The sequence below is a fragment of the Aquarana catesbeiana genome, linkage group LG10 (assembly GCF_042186555.1).
Source record: "Aquarana catesbeiana isolate 2022-GZ linkage group LG10, ASM4218655v1, whole genome shotgun sequence".
Taxonomy (NCBI): domain Eukaryota; kingdom Metazoa; phylum Chordata; class Amphibia; order Anura; family Ranidae; genus Aquarana; species Aquarana catesbeiana.
In genome coordinates, this window is record NC_133333.1 from 198,626,599 (window position 1) to 198,650,285 (window position 23,687).

Here is a 23,687-nt window from a genome sequence, read left to right on the forward strand (position 1 = left end):
TACAGGGCCAAAATGGCTTCCCTGACTGTAAAGTAGAGGAGGATTTAGTTCCGCTTTAATTATTGTAACACATATTTTGCAAATGCCCTTCAATATCACTTTTTATATGAAAATCAGTGGATTTGTAGCTCGATGAACAGATTTGCATATTTGAATGAGCAGTACAATTTCATGAAATATTTAATGATTAATCCATAGGGAAATATATCATTTACATTTTGTCATCCAGCTTTCTTAAAGTGGTAGTAAACCTTGGACATAAAATATAAACAAAGCATATCTCTAGTGTGTACTTGTCTCAATTAAGAGCACTATGTTTAATTTCTGTCTGCTGCTTTGTTCCTTTGCTACCAGCATAAGTCACTTCTAACAAGTTTTGCTGACATCAAGACAAGAAGGTGACAGGGGAGGGAGCTCCAGCTGATTGACAGCCTCAGCTCTGTTCCTGAGTGCTGGGTGAAGGGGGTGTGTCCCTTCCCTCCAATCAGCTCTCAGATCTCTCCTCACTGAGCTCTGCAGAATGTAACTTCAGCTCTCCTCCCTCTGTTTTTCTGACAGCTCAGACAAGATTTTTTAATTTGGCACTTTGAACAGATGTAGAGAGGAGAAGACTGTTGATAAACAGGCACAACTTATATAGGAAGATTTGTTTCATCTCTGTGTATTGATGAGGCTATTCACTGGGTGACACTGACAGAACGACCGGACTTTCTGTCAGAGTAGACTCTGACAGTCTTTCCAACGGAGTTCCGACGGAGTTCCGCTGAAACGGACTTGCCTACACACGATCACACCAAAGTCCGTTCGTTTAGAACACAATGATGTACGACGGGACTAGAAAAAGGAAGTTCAATAGCCAGTAGCCAATAGCTGCTCTTGCGTCATTTTTGGTTTGTTGGACTAGCATACAGACAAACAGTTTTCCCGATAGGAATTGAGTCCATCGGAAAGATTTGAAACATGTTCTATTTCTAGGTCCATCAGAATTTTAAAAAGAAAAAGTCAGATGAAGCCCACACACGATCGGAATGCCCGACAGAATGATTCCATTGGACCTTTTTTGCTGGAAAGTCCGGTCATGTGTGCGCGGCATAATGCCGTGTACACACGGTCGGAATTTCTGACAACAAATGTTCGATGTGAGCTTGTTGTCATAAATTCCGACCGTGTGTAGGCTCCATCGGACGTTTGTTGTCGGAATTTCCAACAACAAAAATTTGAGAGCTGGTTTTCAAATTTTCCGACAACAAAATCCATTGTCGGAAATTCTGATCATGTGTACACAATTCCGACGCACAAAATTCCATGCATGCTCGGAATCAAACTGGCTTTTGAACTTCATTTTTCTGGGCTCGTCGTACGTGTTGTACATCACCACGTTCTTAACGTTCGGAATTTCTGACAACATTTGTGCGACCGTGTGTATGCAAGACAAGTTTGCGCCAACATCCTTCGGAAATAAATCCAGGATTTTGTTATCAGAACGTCCGATCGTGTGTACGCGGCATAAGTGTTTAAAACCACTTTAAGCAAATATGTTTTTGGGAATTTCTATTGCACAGCACTTCCTGTTGCAGGCTGACAATGGTAAGCATTGTCTATCAATTAGCAGCAGAGTTGTCAACCTGCTGTGTGCACCTTCAGTTAGCTGTTATCATATAGGGTAGGCAATCCAGAGTTTACAGTCACTCTCCTGGTACAAGTATCAGAAGTTCTAACCTCATCCTGAGTTTTCTGATCTGAATGCTTGTTCCAAGCCAATCAATAACATAGTACTGATGCCAGAGGACTAATAAAATAACCAAGCAAGTAGCATTCTAGGAAGTCAGTAATGACAGCTGCAATATTTTGCTCAGTAAAGTTATTTTATCCCAATGCATTAGGAGATAGGCGATAACAATGGAAATAAATGTTAAAGCATATCTAAGCCCGAAAACAGAAATGTAATGTAAAATGTAATGTAAAGCATAAACATACAGTATTTTCTTTTCTCTTGTGTTAGAATAACTATTGTTGAACACTAAATAGCATACACCTTTCAAGTGACAAACTAATATTTAAAACCACAAATCTGTCAAAGACTGACATCTGGGAATTTAAAAAAAGCAATAAATACTATACTGACTTGCTTTAGTTAAATAACTCCGTAAACTCTTCCCTTGGGTCTTTACCTGAGAGGTTACATAGTGTAGTTATGTACATTTCCTTATAACAGTAAATTAACAGGAAATCTCAAGCATCTGCAAAGTACAAGAATTCCTAAGGGATTGATTCTGATATCAGCACATTTTCCTCTTACTGTGCATCCTAAATGCCAGAAGCATATACTCGGGGGCTTGAGGGATAACTCTGTTCAGTTCATGCACTGTGCTGACATTGTATCCTTTACCAGAATACATTTAGCAGCAGCTGCTAGAAACAGCAGCAGTCAAAAAGATTTACATCAACTACAGGGGCTTTTTATTACAGTACTATCAGTCACTATTTTCCTGCTGAATCTAATGTAGTAAAGTACACATTAACAGCAAGGACTTTTCTTCTAAGGAGCTACTTCCCATTCTTCCAACATTGGAGTTTTTTTATGCCAGTACAAAGCATTTTAAAGCCTTCCCATGTCCCCAGTGTTCTTTTGTGACACTGTCATTTATATCCAAGCTACATGTGCAGTCATTTTCAGTGATGTACATGAATAGCAGTTGCACTAGAAATAATACCCAATTTAAAGAGTAATTTCACATAAATTTAAGATTTGAGTTTTTGGCAGATTTCTGAGAGTTAAGTTACCTTTTAATTCACTAGGACGCTTTTGCTGATATCTGAACACTTACTGCAGCTAATATGGGGGGGGGGGGGTTCCTACTCTACCTGCTAGATCTATTTTTTGTATATTATGAATATTACAACAGGACCCTTGATGATGTCAGACGTATGCTGACAAAACGTATAGGGTGGGACTATCTGGACACGTCACTTCCGCCATCTTGGATAGCAGGTGGAGTGCAAAACGGCATTCCCATGTTGTCTGAATGCTGAAAACATTTTTAACATTGTAAGTGTGATTTTACCTTCATTTTCATAAATTTTGTAAATGCTACACCATGAGTGGTTTCTCCTTTACCTTCATCTTTGTGCGAGTTCCACAATGAGAATTTAAAGGCACAGGAGCACCGATATTGATGTTCCGCTCTAAGATGTTCTTCTAACAGTTAAAGCTGTGGATTGATGTCATTGGACAACTAGACCTCTAATGCTGTTCTTGACTGTCTGTAATAGGGGTCAAGAAGTTCTGGTGAGTGAGCTGTGTGCTTATATGTTGGTAAAGAAGAGACACTAACAGTCACTTAGGTGTGGAACTACTGCGGTGCTTTTTGGATTCACGTTGAACTTTATTATCAAAGAACACTATACATATTGATTGTACTGATTGTCTTATACACATTCACTGGAGTATCCATTCCGTATGGTGAATACCTGCGCGTTAAACGCAATTGCTCCAACCAACTGGATTTTAAGCATGAGGCTAACAGTTTGAAAAAACGTCTACTTGAACGGGGCTACAGTCATAAATGTCTCAAGAAAGCATTCCAGCGAGCCAACGCTAATAACAGGCATGAATTACTTGTATCAAAGCAACCACTAATTTCAAAAGAGAATCATAGAATAGTCACAACTTTTACTAATGATCATACCAAACTCATGCAGATATACAAAAAAATATTGGCATTTGCTAACCTCTGACCCCACCGTAGGCCGCTTTGTTCCCCCTTTTCCAATGATCACCTACAGACAAGCCACCTCGGTAGGTGATCTATTGGTCCAGAGTGAATTCCGTGGTTCAGTGAGAGGGGATCCTTGCAAGACAGTGGGCACTTTCCCATGTGGGTCATGTTCCTACTGCAAGTACATGAATACCAGAAAAAACATTTACCTGCCCAATGGCATGCCATTTAAACCAAAGCATTACTCTAATTGCCAGACAACAGGAGTGGTCTATCTAATTTTATGCAACTGTAATTGCTTTTATGTAGGCAAAACAGTGCAAAAATTGTGGCAAAGACTATACCACCACATTAGAGCTATGGAAATTGCCAATCCTGACCTGCCACTGGGCAGACATGATGCTCAAATTCATAATGGTATCTGTCCCACCATATCAGTTATGGTTCTTGATCGGCTGCACCCAAGGTGGAGATTATGACAAATATCTCCTACAGCGTGAGCTTCGGTGGATCTCAAATCTAAATGCCACCTCACCACCAGGCTTAAACAAAGCCTTCAATCTCAAACCTTTCTTACCTGGCTTTGTAACTAGAAATTTTGATAAAGATTTATGAGTCTCTGGACTCATCCATTCTTAATGATGTCCTCTTGTTTTTTCAATTTTTTTTTTTCTTTTCTCACTTTCACCTCTATTCTATTCCATTTTTCTTATCTTTCAATCTTCTCTGTCCCCTCCCTCCCTTTAATTTTTTCGTTGTGCTTTGATTAATTTTGGATCCTTATAAACTAAATATGTAAGCTGTTGACTTACATTAATTAATCTAGACCCCCTTTTTTTAATTTGTTCTCAATGACATGTGTTAGATATGCTAAAAATGTACTCATGCCTCTTTGTGATTTCTTGCAGGCCTTTTAGTACACTATCCAATTGTAACACTAATGCAGGTGGATCGGGTTACCATCCCCAATATAAGAGTCCAATATTTAACAGTAGTGTACTATCACAACTCACTTTTGCTCTCTCCTTCATTAATAATGACATATGGGCAAACAGGGTTATTTTCATACAACAACCGATACTAGTCGGTCATTTTTGTAAATGATGTTCTGCTTAGCATTTTATATTTTTTTCAATTTTGCTTTTCTGTTTGAAAACCTTGAACCCCCCTTTTTTCCCCCCATTGATGCTGTGGCTCGTCGGTACTCCCTGGCACTGGGGGGCCTCCGTTCCGTCTCTTTTGCAGGATCGGGGGCTTCTTTTAAGGCGGCAGCCTAGCGCATGCGCCATGGCCTTTTTTGTCCTCGTGCATGCGCAGTAGTGTTTTTTTCATCCTTCGCCTTTAGCTGCCGCCTACCTTCGGTGTCAGCAGTCTTGGTCGAGGTCTGACATCGCCACGCCCCATGACGCGGTGGCGCCGGACGTTGCATAGACTGAGGAGCCTCTAGTGGAGAGCTCATATTCACAGCAGCAGTGATTGATGCAGCTGTGTCTTAGGACCTGTCACATGGACTCCGCCTTTCTTAATCTACTGATTGACTGCTTCTGGGCCACCACTCCCCCAGGAGGGATATTTAAAACACCTAACATACTTGCCAGATCAGCATTACACAGCTGAGGCATCTGACATGGACACACTGGGATCGATCTAAAGGCAAGGTTAAAATACAGACAGCACTCTTGTTGTTTCCTATGCTCTTTCTTTTTACATATCCTTGTTGATATAGCTCTCTCTGCAGCTTCAATCCCATGTGATACCTAGCTCTTTCAAAACTGCCTTTCCCTCCCTCTTGGTCAGGCTTTTTTGGTCTATCTGTTTGCTCTCCCCATTGAATGACAGCATGCCATTAAATTTATACTGTGGGATGAATCTTGCAGCATACATATATATACCCTCTTCCTTTTGTATTTTGACAGGTATATGCTCTCCACACCCTGATTCAGGTGGCTCCTGTGAGCTCTGACCTGCCGCTTTCGCTGATTTATGGGTATATCAGAGAGAGGTGGGTCCCTGACACCATCACTTCACCCTGTCTTTACAAACATCTCCATATGTCCCATATTCACTGAATGAGTGGATGCATATTGCCTCTGTGCTTAGAAAATAACTCCTTGCACACTGATCAAATTTCTCAAAAGGACCTTTTGGGTGTGGGAACCAATCTGCCTGCACATGTGCTGTGTAACTTTCCTGCCACTAAAAGAGCACTTTTTGATCTGTGAGTACAGTCTTTGACTGTATTTTGCCATCTCACTATTATATGTTAATATATGAATAAATTGTAAACTTGAAATGATGGGGTACTTTCATCCAGATATACTTATACTCTCTTATTTCTTCTTGATAGAAATGCAACATTACAACCTACCTAAACCCCTGAAGAAGGAAGTACGCTTTCCATAGAAATGTATTTTTCTATGACCTTTTCCGAATACATGTAGGTGGTTGGTTATGTAATAACTGCGCTTCCTAGCGCCGTCTGTAGCATTTATTAGCTATGTACATCATTTGCATTTTCAAATCATGCTCTTTTCAAAAGTTTTTAAGCTATTTTTGTAATTTTGTATATTTTCTAATTGTATTCTGAATAATATGTGTTAAATTTTATATATCTGGTATCCCCACTTCATACTATCCTTTATTGGTCTTCTGCCCATAATATCCTTTGGGGACACCTCTTGTTTCTTCCATTCACTGGTGTATGAGCACTTCATGAATATGTTTATACAATTTTTTGGGAGTGAGAGCTTGGTTAATATCTAATGGTTAATATTACAACAGAGGCTGGAACACTAAAAGGTGAGGAGTAATATCCAAAACGTCCAAGCAGACAGAACCATGGATTGTAGTATATAGATCCCAGTGTTGGAGTATCCAAGCTATATAAGAAACTAGATTTGACTCTTATATCCAAAATAGCATTTTTGGTTGGAATGATCCTGTTATGCCGTGTACACACGACCGGTTTAGCCATCGGAATAAATTCCGAAGGTTTCTCCGACGGAACTCCAACAGAATTCCATTCAAGCAGTCTTGCCTACACACGGTGAATCCAAAGTCCGACCAAAGTCCGACCTTCCAGAAAATGTCCAATGAGGCACACACACGATCAGAATAGATGATGAAAAGCTTTCGTCTGACTTTTTCTGTCGGACATTCCGCTCGTGTGTACAAGGTTAAACAGAACATCTAAATTGTTGTGCCACATTTCTTACAACAGAGATTATATGAAATTGATAGGAGCAAATTTTGACCTACACTGGGTAAATCTGCAAACCATATATTCCCAATATTTGTCAACATGTTTTCTTAAAAAAAAAAAAATGAGTGGAGGATCATGCCATTTTTAAAGCCCAGTTGAAATCCCACACCTTTCTCAGCTACGGATACTTAGCAGATGTAAAAATAAAGAAAAAAAGAAAAATGTAAAGTTTAGCCAGGTCCTGGATGTCCACCACAATCCCTTTTGACTTTGTGAAAATTAAGTTGTCATTGATCATGATTAATGAATGCCTTTAAGCGATGTTACATGACAAGAAGGCCTTCTTTGACAAAGTTTGTGAACCTTGAATTAATTATCTGTCGGATGCCTTATGAGTTAGGAATTTTACTTTTCTTTCTTTTATCACTGTATTGTCAGTGAAGTATACATATGTGGCATAATGCAAAATACATGGTATTGTGGAGGGGGGAGGTGAAGCAGGGCCACCCACTTTCCCTCTTTCTCCTAATGTCAAGCTCAAAATAGCGATAGGGAAATTTGATTATCCCTCTGCTTTTTTTCTGTTGATTTCCATTTTTCTCTGTTGTTACCCTCTGAGCTCAGTTTTGTACAAGGCAATACTTGACAGAATATACAGTATATCTTTATTTCATCTTTACAATCCCTTATACCGATTTTCATATGAGTAAGTCTTGGAATTTTGTATTTTTCCTTAAAACTTTCAAAAAAACTTATTGGAAAAGAAAAATGTAAATTTATGCAGTGCAAGTTAGAATTATGAATACAAACTACTCATTAGGATGTGTTCCCCTAGAGCAGGAGTAGGCAAGCTGGGGCCCTCCAGCTGTTGTGGAATTACATTTCCCATGTGGTAATGCAAGGTTAAATATCATACCTGGGGGGTGTCCTTAGTATGCCTGTAAAGCAGCGCATTTTTCCCATGTTTAGAACAATACCACAGCAAAATGACATTGCTAAAGGAAAACATTTCAATTAAAACTACTCGCGGCTGTAATGTATTGTTGGGTCCCGGCAATATAGATGAAAATCATTAAAAAAAAAGGACATGGTTTCCCCCCCCCAGTCCATTACCAGGCCCTTTGGGTCTGGTATGTATATTAAGGGGAATCCCGCACCCACTTAAAAAAAATGGCGTGGGGGTCCCCTAGGCCCCCAGGCACTATATACTCTGAATAGCAGTATATATACAATACGGCCTGCCCTATGTACTCTGCAGAAAATTGGGCTTTCGGTGTTGGTAGTACCAGAACACTGTAAGCCCTCACAGTTACTCTTGGTGGTCGCAGGAACAGGTCCTGCTGTGAAATACTATATCAAAAATTGTAATTACATGCCCCTGTTGAACAGGGGCAGAAAAATTGGGCGTTTTGTGGTGGTGGTGGTGTCACAACAGTGTAAGCCCTCACAGTTACTCTTGTTGGGCGCAGGAATGGGCCCTGCTGTGAAATAGTATATCAAGAATTGTAATTAGATGCCCCTGTTAAACAGGGGCAGAAAAATTGGGCCTTGGGTGGTGGTGGTGGTGCCACAACACTGTAACCCCTCACAGATACTCTTGTTGGGTGCAGGAACGGGCCCTGCTGTGAAATATTAGATCAAAATTTGTAATTACATGCCCCTGTTAAACAGGGGCAGAAAAATTGGGCCTTGGGTGGTGGTGGCAGTGCCCTAATACAAAAATATTGTTGGAAGTTGGCATCATCAAGATTGAGGAGGAATAGGATAGTCAGCATAAGGAGTCTTCAAGGTATCCCACATTCATAGCAAATTCAATCAGTTACATCAGCATCAGGTGCTTGATAGCTACTGATCCAAGACTGATTAATTTTTATGAATGTGAGCCTATCAATGGAGTCTGTGGACAGGTGCACTCTTTGATCTATTACAAACCCTCCAGCAGCATTGAATGTGCATTCAGAAAGCATGCTGGATGCAGGACAGGCCAGTAGCTCAATTGCATATTGAGCTAGTTCTGGCCAGTGGTCCATCCTAAAGACCCAGTAACCCAGTGGGTGCTCTGCTGGAAAGGTTTCCAAGTCTGCTCTTGCTCCTAGATATTCCCACACCATGTAATACAGACGCTGGCAATGGTTGTTTGAACCAATCAGACCTTGGTGCTGAAGACTGAAAAATTGTTCAAAGGCATCGGTCAGATGGCCTCCTTCTCCACCGCTCTTCCTCTGACTGAACAAAGTCTCCTGAAGATGTTTCATCCTCTGCTACCTCTGCGAAGGCAGGATGAGTTCTGCGACCTTACCCCTGTAACTCGGATCAAGAAGGGTCGCTAGCCAGTAATGATCCCTCTTCTTGATACCATGAATCCTAGGGTCCTTTTGCAGGCTTTGCAGAGTCAGGGAGGCCATGCAACGTAAGTTTGCAGAGGCATTCGATTCTGAGTCCTCTGGGTCCCTAAGAATCACATGATCTGTAACTACCTGGGGACTTTCTGGGGACTGAAAACCATCCCTTGGGTTTCTGGGGGCTAAAAACCATTCCTTGAAGACTGCTGCTGAGTGTTATCCTCAACATCCATGCTGACACAATCCTCCTCCTCCTCTTCCTCCTCCTCTTTTTCCTTCCAGGAATGCTATCTGGATAAAGGGAACCTTAAGAGGTAAGGAAGTCCTCCTCTTCCTCCCGCTGTTCTGCCTCAAGTGCCCTGTCCATGATTCCACAAAGTGTGTGCAGGAAGAGTAGAGGGACAGTGTCACTGATGCATGCATTGTTGCTGCACTGTCCTGTCACCATTTGAGGAGGCCTTGTGGCCTCCTCAAATGGTGACAGGACAGTGCATGCATCCTTGATCAGTAGCCACTGGCGTAGCGTAAAGAAGCCAAGCTCCCCTGACCCTGTCCTGGTGACATACTTACAAAGGTACTCATTGATAGCCCTCTGCTGTGTGTATTGCCAACGTTGAGTTCCGACTGGTGGGCATGTCACAAAGGAGGCGGTTGGTGGGTAGGTTGCATTCCCTTTGCATGTCAGCCAGCAGAGCACTGGCATTGTATGACCAGCGGAAATGACCACAGACTTTTCTGGCCTGCCTCAGGAGATCCTGTAAGCCTGGGTACCTGCTCAAGAACCGCTGCACCACCAAATTCAGGATGTGTGCCAAACATGGAACATGGGTCAAGTGTCCCTGGCGGAGGGCAGATAGAAGGTTGGTGCCATTGTCTCATACAACCATTCCTGGCTGAAGCTAGCTTGGCGTCAACCACCTCTGAGCCTGCCCCTGCATAGATGACAGAATCTCTGCCCCAGTGTGGCTCCTGTCCCCTAGGCCAACCAACTCAGAACCGCATGGCATCTTTTAGCTTGACTGCTTGCGTAGCCCCTTGAGCACTTACAGAGCACCGCTAGTTCAGAGGACAAATCTGCAGAAGAGGCCATAGAGGAAGAAGAAGAGGAGGGGGTGGAGGAGAGAGTTGTGGCAGAATCACCACTAGGCATGGTGGTGGAACAAGCTCCAACAACACTGAATCTTGTCCTGCATCCTTCCTAGCTGCCAGCAGAGTTACCCAGTGCACCGTGAAGGAAAGGTAACATCCCTGCCCATGCCTGCTGGACCATGAGTCAGTGGTAATATGCACCTTACTGCTAACTGCCCTGTCCAACGAGGCCAAAACATTGCCTTCCACATGCTGGTAGAGAGCTGGAATGGCCCTCTGTGAAAAGAAATGGAATTTTGGAACCTGCCACTGAGGTATGTTCCACAACTTCACAAAAGGGGGCAGAGTCTACCAGCTGAAGAAAAGGCAGCAGTTGTAGTGCTAGCAATTTGGCCAAGCTAGCATTTAGACGCTGAGCATGTGGATGGCTGGGCCTGAATTTCTTTTTATGGTTCAGCAACTGGGGTAGGGAAATTTGCCTGCTAAAATCAGATGGGGGTGTACTGCTAGCAGATTGGCTGCAAGTACTAGGGACACCTATTGCTATACCTTCATTCCTCTCAGTGCAGGTTTTTGAGAGGACTGGGGGTATAGTAGGCTTGGAGATCCCAGATGAAGAGCAAGGAGAAGTCCGCCTTTTTCTTTGATGTGGGTCTTTCAAGTGCTGTTGCCAATGGACGGCATGGCAGGTTGTCATATGTCTGGTCAAGCATGTGGTGCCCAAGCGGCTGCTGTTCTGGCCATGCTTGATCTGCTTCAGACATAGGCTGCAAGCAGCAACAGTGTGATCTGCTGCACACGTGTTGAAAAAGGCCCACACCAAGGAACTTTTATAAGTCAGCGGGGAGTCAGTAGCGCCCTGCGCCTGTGGAGCTTTACAGTGTGATGCAATAGGGTGGCTGCCCTTAAGCGGCCCCCTAGAGGACATCCTGCCTTGTTGGAGTTGTGCCTCCTCCTCTCTTCTCTCAGGTACCCAAGTACAGTCAGTGACCTCACCATCCCCTCCCTCCTTGTCACTGGAGCAAACTTGGCTGTATGCTGCATCTGGAGGAACATGACTGCCAGTTTCTTGTCCTTCTTGGGCACCCCCTCTCTCTAGGCTCACGTTACTCCCTTCCTCAACCCGGGAACCAACATCAGAGCCTTCAAATTGCTGCGCACCCTCAAGCAGCATGTACCCAACACTGTTGTCGAATAATTCTGGGGACTCCTCCGTGCATGATGGTGGGGCTACAGAAGGAGTGACTGTGGACAAGGAGCCGGTGAAATAGACCACTTTGGCATCTGCGTTGCAAGGCAAACTACTCTGAGCCTGGGTGACAGAAGATGAGGAGGATGAGGATGGCTTTGTTATCCACTTCACCAACTTTTCTGCATGTTCTGGCTCAATAACACGTCCAGCAGCAGAAAAAAAGGACAAGCGTGCCCCACGGCCACCTGCAGAGGATGCACCATGTCCATGACCAGCATTGTTGACTGTAGACACAGAGTCAGCTTGCCCTCTTTTAGTGGCCTATGAGCGACAGCTTCTCCTTGGTGGCCTTCCGGACATGATGTATATTTTGTTTTGCAACACCACACTACTGTATTAGATACTGTGTACACCGCCTGCACTGTATTAGCAACTGTACTACGGCTGCATTGTATTGTGTACTGTGTACACCACCAGAAGTGTAGTAGAAACTGTACACACTGTATTAGATACTGTGTACACCGCCTGCACTGTATTAGCAACTGTACTATGGCTGCACTGTATTGTGTACTGTGTACACCACCAGAAGTGTAGTAGAAACTGTACACACTGTATTAGATACTGTGTACACCCCCTGACGTGTATTAGAAACAGTACACCACGGAATTCACTGTAGATATAGGCTACACTGACTGTAGAGTATATATATGTATACGACTGACTGTATATATATATATATATCAAATACACTGCCACTAACTGAATAACCTGCCTGCTTAATCTAAATCAAGTTATCTCTCTGTCCATACCAACCACACTACACACGGCCGCCATGTAAGCAGCCTTATATAGTGTGGGGCGTGGACTTAGTCCCCCTGAGCCATGATTGGCCAAAGGCACCCTGCCTATGGCCAATTATGACTCTCTTAGCAGAGGTTGCTGTGATTGGCCAAAGCATGCAGGTCAGGTGTATGCTTTGGCCAATCGCAGTGCATTATGGGGCATTCCGTGGCGCTCGAATTTGCCACAAACGCCCCATAATGGCGAACTTTTCTTCGGCGAACACCCAATGTTCGAGTTGAACATATGTTCGACCCGAACATCAAGCTCATCCCTACTTAGCAATAACATGCAATGTTAGGCTGTGGTTACCAAAGCCAACAGACCACTATCATACATTAAATAAGGTTTTACTATACAAAAGCTCTGGTTCGGTCTCATCTTGCATATGTGGTTCAGTTTGGTTACCAATCCTCAGGAAAGATGTATTTGAACTAGAGAGAGGACAAGAAAATTAGTAAAGAGGATGGAAACCTTGGTTATGAGGAAACACTGGGAATATGATATTTATACAAATGTATTAAGGGTGGCTACAGTATTGGAAATAAACTATTCAATTTAAAGTGGTTGAAAACTCAGACATGAAATATGAACAAAGCATATTCTTCTAGAGTGTGTACTTGTCTCAATCCAGAGCACTAAATATAATTCTTGTCTGCTGCCTCATTCCTCTGCTATCTGCATGAGTCATTTCTGAAAAGTTTTAGTGACATCAAGAGAAAAAAAGTGACGGGGAGGTCTCTCGAGCACACAGCCAGTGATTGACAGCCTCAGCTCTGTTCCTGTGTGCTGTGTGAAGGGGGGTGTCCCTTCCCTCCAATCAGCTCCCCTCACTTCTGCAGAGTGTAAATTCAGCCTCCCAGACCCCAGTTTTCTGACCGCTCAGACAAGCTTTAAAAAAAATCTGGACTGTTTCCTCTCTGTGTATCACCCAAGGCCAGTCACCCCATTTGGTATATGCAATGGTTTACAACCACTTTAAGGTCTCTGAAGAAGACATGTGGTCACAACATGAAGTTGATTCAATTGCAAACTACATAGGGGTTCTTTACAAGTCAGAGCGGTAAAGATGTAGAACTCCCTCACTTAGTGGTTTCAGTGGAGAGTGTAGTTAACTTGAAAAAAACCTTTTACATTTCTCAGCAACCACAATATACATGATACGAGAATCCACAGTGACACACATATACATCTTTGTAACTATGTAACTATGTTATAATTTGGCATGAGGAAAGGCTTTTCTCTCAGCTTTCAGGCCAGTCCTCTTACTAAACACCGAAGGCACTCTGAATAAGTCTAAGGGCAGCCATACATTAATTGAAATTCGGCCAGTTCAGCAGGAACTGGCCAAATTTCGATCTATGCATGGGCAGGATGGTTGTACACAAGTTGATCTATCGATGAACTTTTGTACAATCAGCCTGTCGGGTTTTTCCCAAATGATCAGTGCTGGCACTATAGCCAGCAGCACCGATCATTGTATTATATTTTTTCTCCCAGCCATCAGAACACAATAGTACAGCAGGAGTGATTCTTCCATTGACCTCAAATGTGTGGATGGGGGGATTGTATCATTTTTTTTTTTTGTTCAACCCACTGGACTTTACTGGAAAAAAAAAGCTGTATGCTCCACTATGTCCTTGGAAGTCTGGTTCCTAAATTGAAGTATTTGTATTCAATATAATTAGCTGATGCAATTTCTGTGTCTGCATCCCTTTACAAGTAATTAATCCTTAAGAAATATCTCACCAAAAATATATTTTCTGTTGCAGAGGATGCCTAAAATATTACTTGTATCTTACTGCAGACTTCAGTGAACCGATCACACAAACAGGGAATTACATTTCTTTGGAAGTTTTGTATACCAACTGGCAGGTTGCCATATTGCAATTAATTTTACAGAAAATTATAGAGGCTGCAGATTGAAAAGTAAAGGTAATTTTCAATAACATTATTTAGAATATGGCTTATGTAGCGTTTGTATATGCTATTTTAGTTTTTTATTAGCTATATTTTTTTCACAAAAGCAAAGTTACCCTTTACATTTAAGTAAAAAAAAGAAAAGTGTATCTCAAAATCAGAAGTACCCTGGGTGTGGATGCCACTATGTCTGATACCACCCTCGCTCATCTATCCTGACCAATCCCCCATCCTTCTGGCAAAAATGGTCACCTCCAGCAACATTTACGCTGCCACACACATAATGAGTTTGCAGTGAGGAGCCTTAGTTATTGTGCCGGCCTATGTAACAGAAACAGAAGCTGTGATGTTACAAGACTCAGCCTTACTGAAGAGTGCTGAGTCCATGTGGACACTCAGGCCTCAGTACCAGAACTTCATTAGTGCCCGCTTGAGACAGCTTAATCAACTTGCCTCATGGTAGGAATACCTTTGCTTAAAGTGGAACAAAACTCACAAGGGTTTCACCTATGGCACCGAAAATGTGTAAAATTTGCTCACCTGCACTTAGCAATCTGAAAATGAAAGACATAGAGTTCTCTGGTCAAATCCACTTTGACCCAGCTATTTCCTACAATCGTGCAGCCCAGATTTTCATTAAACAATGCCTGGCACTTAGTGTAATATGCTGAATTTTCTCTTGAGTCTAGTTTAATATGCATAGTAAAACTTGTAAAGCTGTAAATCCCAGCTTTTCTGCTTCACTGATCAAGAACCTTGGCATCTGCTTACTATGTAGATGTACTGAAAACATCTAGTGATTTATTGTATGCAATTTATTTGTTATGGATGCTTATAGCGCAGTCAATTTACACAGCACTTTACATACAGTATATATTGTACATTTTCATCAGTCCCTGCCCTCAAGGAGCTTACAATCTAAGGTTTCCAACTCACATTCATACATATGTATGTGCAGCACAGTTTCTAAGTGGTTAGCACTTCCACCTAGCAGCTCTAGGGTTGTTGGTTTGAAAATCAACCACTACATGCATTGAGTTTGCAGGTTCTCCCTGTGCTTGTGTGAGTTTTCTCCTACTCTCCAAAGACCTGCTGGCAGAGTAAATTGGCCCTAGTATGTATGAATGTGCAGTTAGGAACCTTTGATTGTAAGCTTCTTAAGGGGAGGGAAAGATGCAAATGTACAGTATACAGTATATACAACATGATGGTGCTATATAAGTACCTGTAATACATACAATCTGGGGCCATTTTAGACACTTATTCTACTAAATCATGACCTGCACATTTTATTACACCATCACTAAATGTATAACTTTCATGAGCAGCAGAGACGTGTCAATGTATGTAGTTGTGGCCTTCAAGTGTCCTAGGGTCTAAACAGCTGTCACAGAATCATTTGGATATTTTATCATTTGTTACAGGTAAGGTTTCCCCCAAGGTACAAAGTTAAAGTGTATGTTGACCATAGCAACAAATTTCTCTTATTAGCTCCATTTTAGTCTTTTAAATTTACAGATGAAAGCATTTGGATAAATATCTTCAATAAGTGCACTTTGCCTATGCTAGCTCAATGTGTCTAATGGTCACTCTCAGTTTGTTCATTTGACTACAAAACACCCCATAATTTGTTGTGAAGATGAAGAGGGGAGGTGTTCTAAAGTTCAACAAAACACAACTGCCAAGGCCTGAGACTATTGCTTGTGATTTCAGTCCAGCACTGTGCTGTCAGCCCACAATGCAAAATTAGTGAATTTCTGCTAGGACCTGTACTTGCAGTGTCTTTAAAGCAATTATTTATAATTTCATCTGCACCCAAAATTTTCTCTTAGTCCCCTTGAAAAGCCCCACAAATACCTGTTTATCCTGCTAGTGAAGTCCTCCTAATGCAGGTTCTTGTGATTGCGTGGCATCAATGCTGAACTGCTCCTGCATTCAGAGCAGAGTTGCCACTCTTATATCAGCTATGTTGGCTTGCACTACAATAAAATGAATGTTGTAGGGCAATACTATCAACATTGTCACTGCCGATTAACTAACCTGTATGTAAGGGGAGGTTAGACTGGTGTACTGTCATGTCCTCCATGTTTCCCTCTCTCGTTGAGCACTAGTGATGGTCACATGAGATTCTCCCCCCCCCCCAGGGGTGGGTTCTTGGACTGTGCCAGACATTAAATGGGGTCACTAACCCTTGCGCAGTGTAATACTTCACCTGAAGGCATGCTCACCAAAGCCTGGGGACCAGGCAAGAGCTGCAGTCATGTGAACAGTCAAACATTAAAGTGATTGTAAACAATCATCTTGTAAAACAACCCATTCCTTTTAAAATAAAAATGTAATGCAAAACATTTTTGTATAGATATAAAAAAAATTATAAATACATTTTTTTCCCTTTTTTATAAGTGATCACCTTCCCTCAGTTCTTGGCTGTATAAGAGCTTGGGGGAGGAGAAGCAGCAGCACACTGAGCTTCCCAGTAAATGGCTGTGCAGCGCGGGGCATGTCAGGACAAGTCTGATTATTCGAAGAGAGCACAATGAGTTTCCAGCATAGCTAGAGAACTGACCATGGTGTGCTTGCCTACTTAGTGTGGTCAGTTTTCAATAGGAAAGCAAAAGGAACTGGCAGGAACACCAGGGATTACACACAAAGGAAGCAATACAAAGATATAGGTTACATGATACTTTATCATACAAGTACATGGTACAGCAGGCACATAAAGTGTTGGGGTAACAAATGCTTTAAGGCTGTCTCCTAACTAATGATGAGCCACGTGTGTGTAGTACCCAAGTTATGGAATCCCTCTTTAGTTTCCTCATTCCATGTTCTACCCACTGCTGTAATGTATGTTTTGCATTTGGAGGGACAGACTGAGCAACTTCCTGCTCCACCAGTCAGCGTACCTCTGTTACCTCACTCCCGGTGGGGTCCTGCCAAGCACTCACCTCACGCATGCTTTCCTGGTAACTCTTTTCTTTCCGTACAAAGTGACCAAAGTGATCTTAGTAACACTAGTCCACTCCTGATGACTGACGGATGGGTTGACAGCTAGGGTGGGGGTCAAAACGCCAACCCCCTTGCTACCGGAGAACCTGTCACCTATCAGGTACCATGCCAACAACTGTTTGCTGTTTTTCTTGTAGTTACTCATAAACCTTTGCTGTAGCAATATTACGCATACCCCTTATTGTAGTTGCAGACCCAAGTTCTTTAATAGTATGCCTAGACATCACATGCACCCCTTTGAATAATTTTAGACCAGGCTTTGCGCAGTTGAAAAAATGTTTATTGTATCTTGGCAAACATGTGTAACATGTAAAAACATTCTGTTCTTAACTGAACCTAACTGTGGCTGTCACTGGTTACCTGCACAGGTGACGTCTCTTAGAGGAAAGATCAAACCTGACGGTGCTCTAACAGAGAAGTCCATGTTCCAGGGTTCTTCCAGCAAATCGGCTTTCCAGGTCCCAGAAAGTCTTTAGCATATGTTCCCTATGCATTTCCCAAGTGTTACCAAAAGCCCCCCTGTAGGATCCAGACCTCTTCCCTTTTATAGAGCACGGGCGGGTGGCTGGACCCCAGCAAAAGCCAGCAAAAACATTAACCCCTTCCTCCTGACCTGGGCAGCTGGATACTAACTATACATACAGTAGACAACCTGCCTACATATAACTTGTCAGTTTGCATTTAGCCACACTTAGTCCTGCCCACTGCATTCTGTTGCTAAAACCTTCCCACTGGGAGCTGCAATGTCTGTGATAGGGAGCATGCCAGACACAAACTAAGGAGGCGAAGCTAAAGGAAGCTTTTTCTTTTATATACTTTATGAGGCTTGTGCATCCAATAGTAAGTAGATTTGGTAGCTGTTTAAATTGTCATACAGGAACCTTTAGTATTAGCGGGTATGATCACATTTTTTGGAGACTGTAATCATTATTACTAGGCTTTTCATTATTGGATTTGACCTTTTGTACATGGCATGGTATCTCCAGCTACCAACTTTTATGCCCCGTACACACGGTCGGATTTTCCGACGGAAAATGTGCGATCGGAGCATGTTGTCGGACATTCCAACCGTGTGTGGGCTCCATCGGACATTTTCCATCGGATTTTCTGACACACAAAGTTTGAGAGCAGGCTATAAAATTTTCCGACAACAAAATCCGATCGCGTCAATTCCGACTGTGTGTGACCAGTTCCGACGCACCAAGTGCCACGCATGCTCAGAAGAAATTCCGAGACGGAACAGCTCGGTCTGGTAAAATGAGCATTCGGAATGGATACAGCACTTTCGTCATGCTGCAATGTTTTAAATAGTTTAATACAGCGCACTCTGTTCATCTTTATAATGTGAGAAGAATGAAGTAGTTTTGCTGCTCATATTCACACAGACTTCTCACAAACTTCTTTCTTTATTCTTTATCGGGATTCCCTCAATATATTTTGATTTGTCACATCTGACCAAATTTTTTTTGGTTGTTTTTAATTTTTTTTAAAAAATTTTTCAAGGCTGTATAATTTTTTGGGGGGGGGTTTGTATTTTTTTCAAGGCTTTTTTTTTTTTTTTTTTTTCTTTTTTTTGGTTTTTACTCCAGAATATTTTTGTGTGTGTTTTGTGTGTCAAGTTACCACAACACCATTGATATCTTGTATTATTTAATCTCAAGGAGATTGTTTGGTGTTGGTGTCCCTTGTTAATTTCACATTGTATTTTGAAATGTACCTGCCTCCTCACCAACAAACTGTTTTTTTTTTAGGAAAACACACAGAGGCGAGTATAATTGAAACAAAAATTCCTTTATTAAGGGCTCACAACCAAACAAAGAGGGAGGCAACGCTGGAGAAACAGTAGAAAATGGTGAAGCCTTTGGCTCCCAGGGCACACATCAATTCTTTTACAGCAAAATTGTGGCCTGAGGAGTCCATATCTAAGGGAGTACAGTCTGGTCCAGAAGTCCCAAAGATCCGGGAAGCAGCAGATGACATCTGTGTCCCCAGGCTGTGGTCATACAAGAAACTGCATCTTTTGTCAGACCAGACTGAACCCAGGGCCATCACACTCTGGTCTTCCTTCCACGCTTCCTTCCACGCTATGGCTGTGGTGGAGTTGTGGCAGCAGGAGGAGGAGGAGGAGGAGGGGGATGGGCCAACTCACTCAGATGGGTATTGGGTGTGATTTTGCCACTCACCCCCTTACTTAGGACTTTATACAGAAGGTCCTCACACAGCTTGCGTTGACCCTCCTGCATGGCCTGCAGTTTGGTGGCAGCCATGCAGGCAAAGGCCTCTTCAGGAGTGGGGGTGGCTCTGAGGGACGCAGAAGCCTCCTGAATGAGCCTGAGCGCTGAATCCTGAACGTGACTCCCCTTCCTGGGTCTTTTGTATGGAAGGCAGAGGGGAGGAACCTGCGATTCGGTCAGGCTACAACTGGGCCCAGGCTTCTCCTGGCTGCCACTTAGTCCCGTCTCCTCCTGGCTGCCACTTAGTCCCGTCTCCTCCTGGCTGCCACTAACCCCCGCCTCCTCCTGTGTGGCACATTCCACAGCCTCGTCCTCCTGGCTGAGGTCTTCCTGTGTATGAAAAAGGGACATAGTTTTAGTTTTTTATTCATCAATCATACACAATTTTCAGCTCATGATTGTTGCAAATTGAATGTTAACAAATATAACAGACTATCCTTCTGAGCCCAGCATTTTCCATTCTTGTCCCAATTACTTTTGGCCACTACTGTCTATTGATATGTAAAACACTTTCTTAAATCAGCAATTAGTGATCAATAATAACATCCAGTAAACATCATTTATTTATTGTCCAGAAATCTGTAGAAGAATGCTATACCTGGCTCCAGCTGGGCTCCTCCACTTCTTCCTGGCTGGAAGTCCCAGGTTGGACATCGGAAGCCTCAGCTGGGATGGAAGGAAGAGTGGAAGGTAGGGTTGAGAGGGATTCCCTGACTCCAGTCTGGTCTGACAGAAATCGCAGTCTCTCATAGTACCACAGCCTGGGGACATAAATGTCATCTGCTCCAGCTCCGGATGTCTGGGAATCCGTGACCTTCTTGCGCTCCCTAAGATAAGTGCTCCTCAGGCCACCAATTTTGGTTTTTAAATAGGGGATGGTTGCTGTGGGGACCACCGGCTTCACCAACTCCAGCAGTTTCTCCAGCGCTGCCTGCCTCTGTTGTTTATTATTGTAATGTGGATGTTTCACCTGCCACAGACAGGGCAGCTCCCTGTACTTGTCTATGAACAGGGGGAGGAAGTTGTGGTCATTGAAGCCATCCATTTTATCTGCAAGACACAACACGAGACAAACCCTAATGTCAGGCAAAACTCTCCTAATCTTGTTACAATATAGGCCTTAATCTAGAAGCAGTATAGGCCCAAGTTTAGATCTTACCTTCGTTATCACGATCGGCGCCTCCGATACTCCTTCCTCCTCTCTCAGATCGTACGTACTACGCACACGTGTTGCGCTTTATACACACTGCGCATGCGTGTAACCCCGCCCGCCCCTGACATTCTTTCTAGTCCTGCCCCTTTTCGTTCGGCGCAGTGGGGGAAGAGCACATGGCGGAGACACGGCAGGTGCGTGCTAATTATAGCAACGAGGAGGAGGGGGGGAAAGCCCAGAGCCTGAAACGTCTGGATCCAGAAGGAGATGATTTAAGGCATCAAATATGTCCTTTGGGGAGATGTTGGAGATGGTGGACATCCTGAAGAAGGCCGACTATGACGGGAAGTATGGACCTTACCCCAACCCCAATGTCAGAAAGGCCAAGATCATGGCGAAAGTGGTCAAGAGCCTGCACCGGAATTTCGGGGTACGATGATCGAAAGATCAGCTCAGGAAACGGTGGTCGGACCTCAAATTAAAAGAGCATGAGCAGTACAGAAATATCCGGAGAGTGCTGCAAAAAAGTAAGTAGTTGTGCTGTGTTCCGATTCTTTTTATGTTTATTACGTTCGTGCTGCTCCATGTGCTTTTCTTAACTGTTATCCATTTCTAAATGTGAACTTTCATGTTCATGGGCACATTATTCGTTGGTATCAAACATTTTTCGTGCGGCTGAGAAAACACCATTGTTTTGGCCATATGCATTTGCCCACATTTTTTAGGGCCTACTTGTCTGAAACTAATTTGGTTGTGTAGATGTGTTTGTTACTAGAATGAAATGCAAACTAGATTCTGTGTAAGGAGAGGACACTCAGCAGCTGGTTAAACATCTGGACGCTGGAGCACTAGTGTGGGACACAAGAACACCCTTTTTATTAGGGGGCCCACACAGGTGCTCCAGTGTATACTATAGGGGTGTCTCCATCTGTGAAGCTTGTACAAAACAGGTAAAGTATTGAAGCTTGACAAAGGACACTAAAAATTCTACATCTTGGAACTCTGCCAAAACAGACAATTGTACCCCACTTCCAAGCAATGTTTTATATTTATAGTTCTGCCATCAAATATCTGTGTGCTAAGTATACCATTTTTTTTTTACATAGGGGAGAAAAAACTCGGAGGACACCCCTCATCCGAGGAGACCAGAGACCCCCCACCTCTGGAAGAAGGGGAAATCCACCCAAGACAAACAGAGCAGGAGGAGAAAGACGTGGTGGAAATTGGCACCACAACAGGTGAGTGTCTGCGACCACAGGCTCTGGTAAGAGATGGATGCCGGCATATTTATAATACATGTTTTTTTTGGTTTCTATCTTTTTAGGTGATCGTGATGTTGTGGATCCAGATCCTTTCACCTCGAAAAGTGCACAGATCCTGATCGGGGAGATCATGGGGTGTAATAGGGACTTGGAAAACATCAAGAAAAACATCAATGATGTTCTTCAAAAAAATAAGAACATCATTGATGTTTTGGGGAGAGTTTAAAACCCCTCCAAATCCCTTTGTTTTTGGTGTGCTACAATTTTTTAACATTTTTTGTCAAATTGGAGAAAAGCCAAATTTTGAAGAGGCACACAGTGGACGCGTTTTGGGGGTGCAACCCCTTCCTCAATAATAAAGTAGCTGAGAGGAAGGGGTTGCACCCTCAAAACACGTCCCTTGATCCCCCATGATGGCAGCTAGCACATGTTGACATTCGGCTATTTGTGTGCATCTTCAAAATTTGGCTTTTCCGGGGGTGACTTCACCCCATCTGAACGCAATATCAAACACAGTTTCTAAATACTCATGTCTGATATTGCCTTCAATTTCTACCAAATGTGAACTTTGTAAGTTCGAGATTTGTGTCTTTCTTGTTGGTTTTAAACATGCCTGTTTTATCTTAAATGGACATTTCTACTTTTTCAAATGTGACCCCAAAAATTGTTATACAACAAACATGTTGGTTTGTTTTAAAAACCTTTTCTAAATGCACATGTGTTTGTGCAGGTATTAAAAAGATTGTTAATCAAGAATGTGTGGATTATTGTCTCAACGCTACAACACTTTTGTGGTGCTCTAATTGCTGCTTTCTGTGACAATGGGTGCTATTTCCTAAGGGCAAATCCACTTTGCACTACAAGTGCAGTTTCAACTGCACTTGTAGTGCAAAGTGTCTTTGCCTTTAGTAAATAACACCCAACAATGCTTTGTAAGGTTACACAATCATGCCATTTTCAGGACTCACCACATTTCTGTCAGGGTCAGCTAAAACAAACACAAGCAGTAAATGTCACCAAAGATTTGCTTATTTTTTTTTTATTTGAAAAAGGTTTTACACATTGTCTGGCATATTCATAGCCCCCCTACCCGCAAAAAATTCAAGGTATCTTAGCCAGACATAACGGGCACTCGGGGGGGCAAGCCAGGACGGCCACTTTCAAGAGCCGTCAGGATTGGTTCATTTTGAATTCCAGCCTCAGGCCCAACTGAGCCAGAATAGTTGGCAGAATGTTGCCGTAAAAAGTTGTGTAGAACACAGCACGCCAGGATAATGTGATTCATTTTGTACTCCACCATATGTATGGGTGTAAGAAATAGGCGGAACTGGCTGGCCATGATTCCAAACGTGTTCTCCACCACTCTTCTGGCTCTGGCCAGTCAGTAATTAAAAACCCTCTGGTCCCGGGTGAGGGTCCTCATCGGGAATGGCCACATAAGATGGTCCCCCAGAGCAAAAGCTTCATCCGCAACGAAGACGAATGGGAGTCCTTCCACATTGTCTTCTGGAGGTGGCAAGTCCAAGCTGCCATTCTGGAGATGCCTGTAGAACTCTGTCTGAGCGATGACTCCACCATCGGACATCTGGCCATTCTTCCCCACGTCCACATACAGAAATTCATAAGTAGCCAGCACCACCGCCAACATCACAATACTATTGAACCCCTTATAATTATAATAGTATGACCCCGATTTGGGTGGTGGGATGATGTGGACGTGTTTCCCAT

The 23,687-nt window shown here is 42.9% G+C and overlaps 1 protein-coding gene across 3 annotated transcripts in view; it reads right to left on the minus strand.

Moving 5' to 3' along the window:
- The window catches only part of DRD2 (dopamine receptor D2), a 794,711-nt gene that overhangs the window by 488,001 nt on the left and 283,023 nt on the right, over positions 1-23,687 (minus strand). The window lies entirely within an intron of this gene.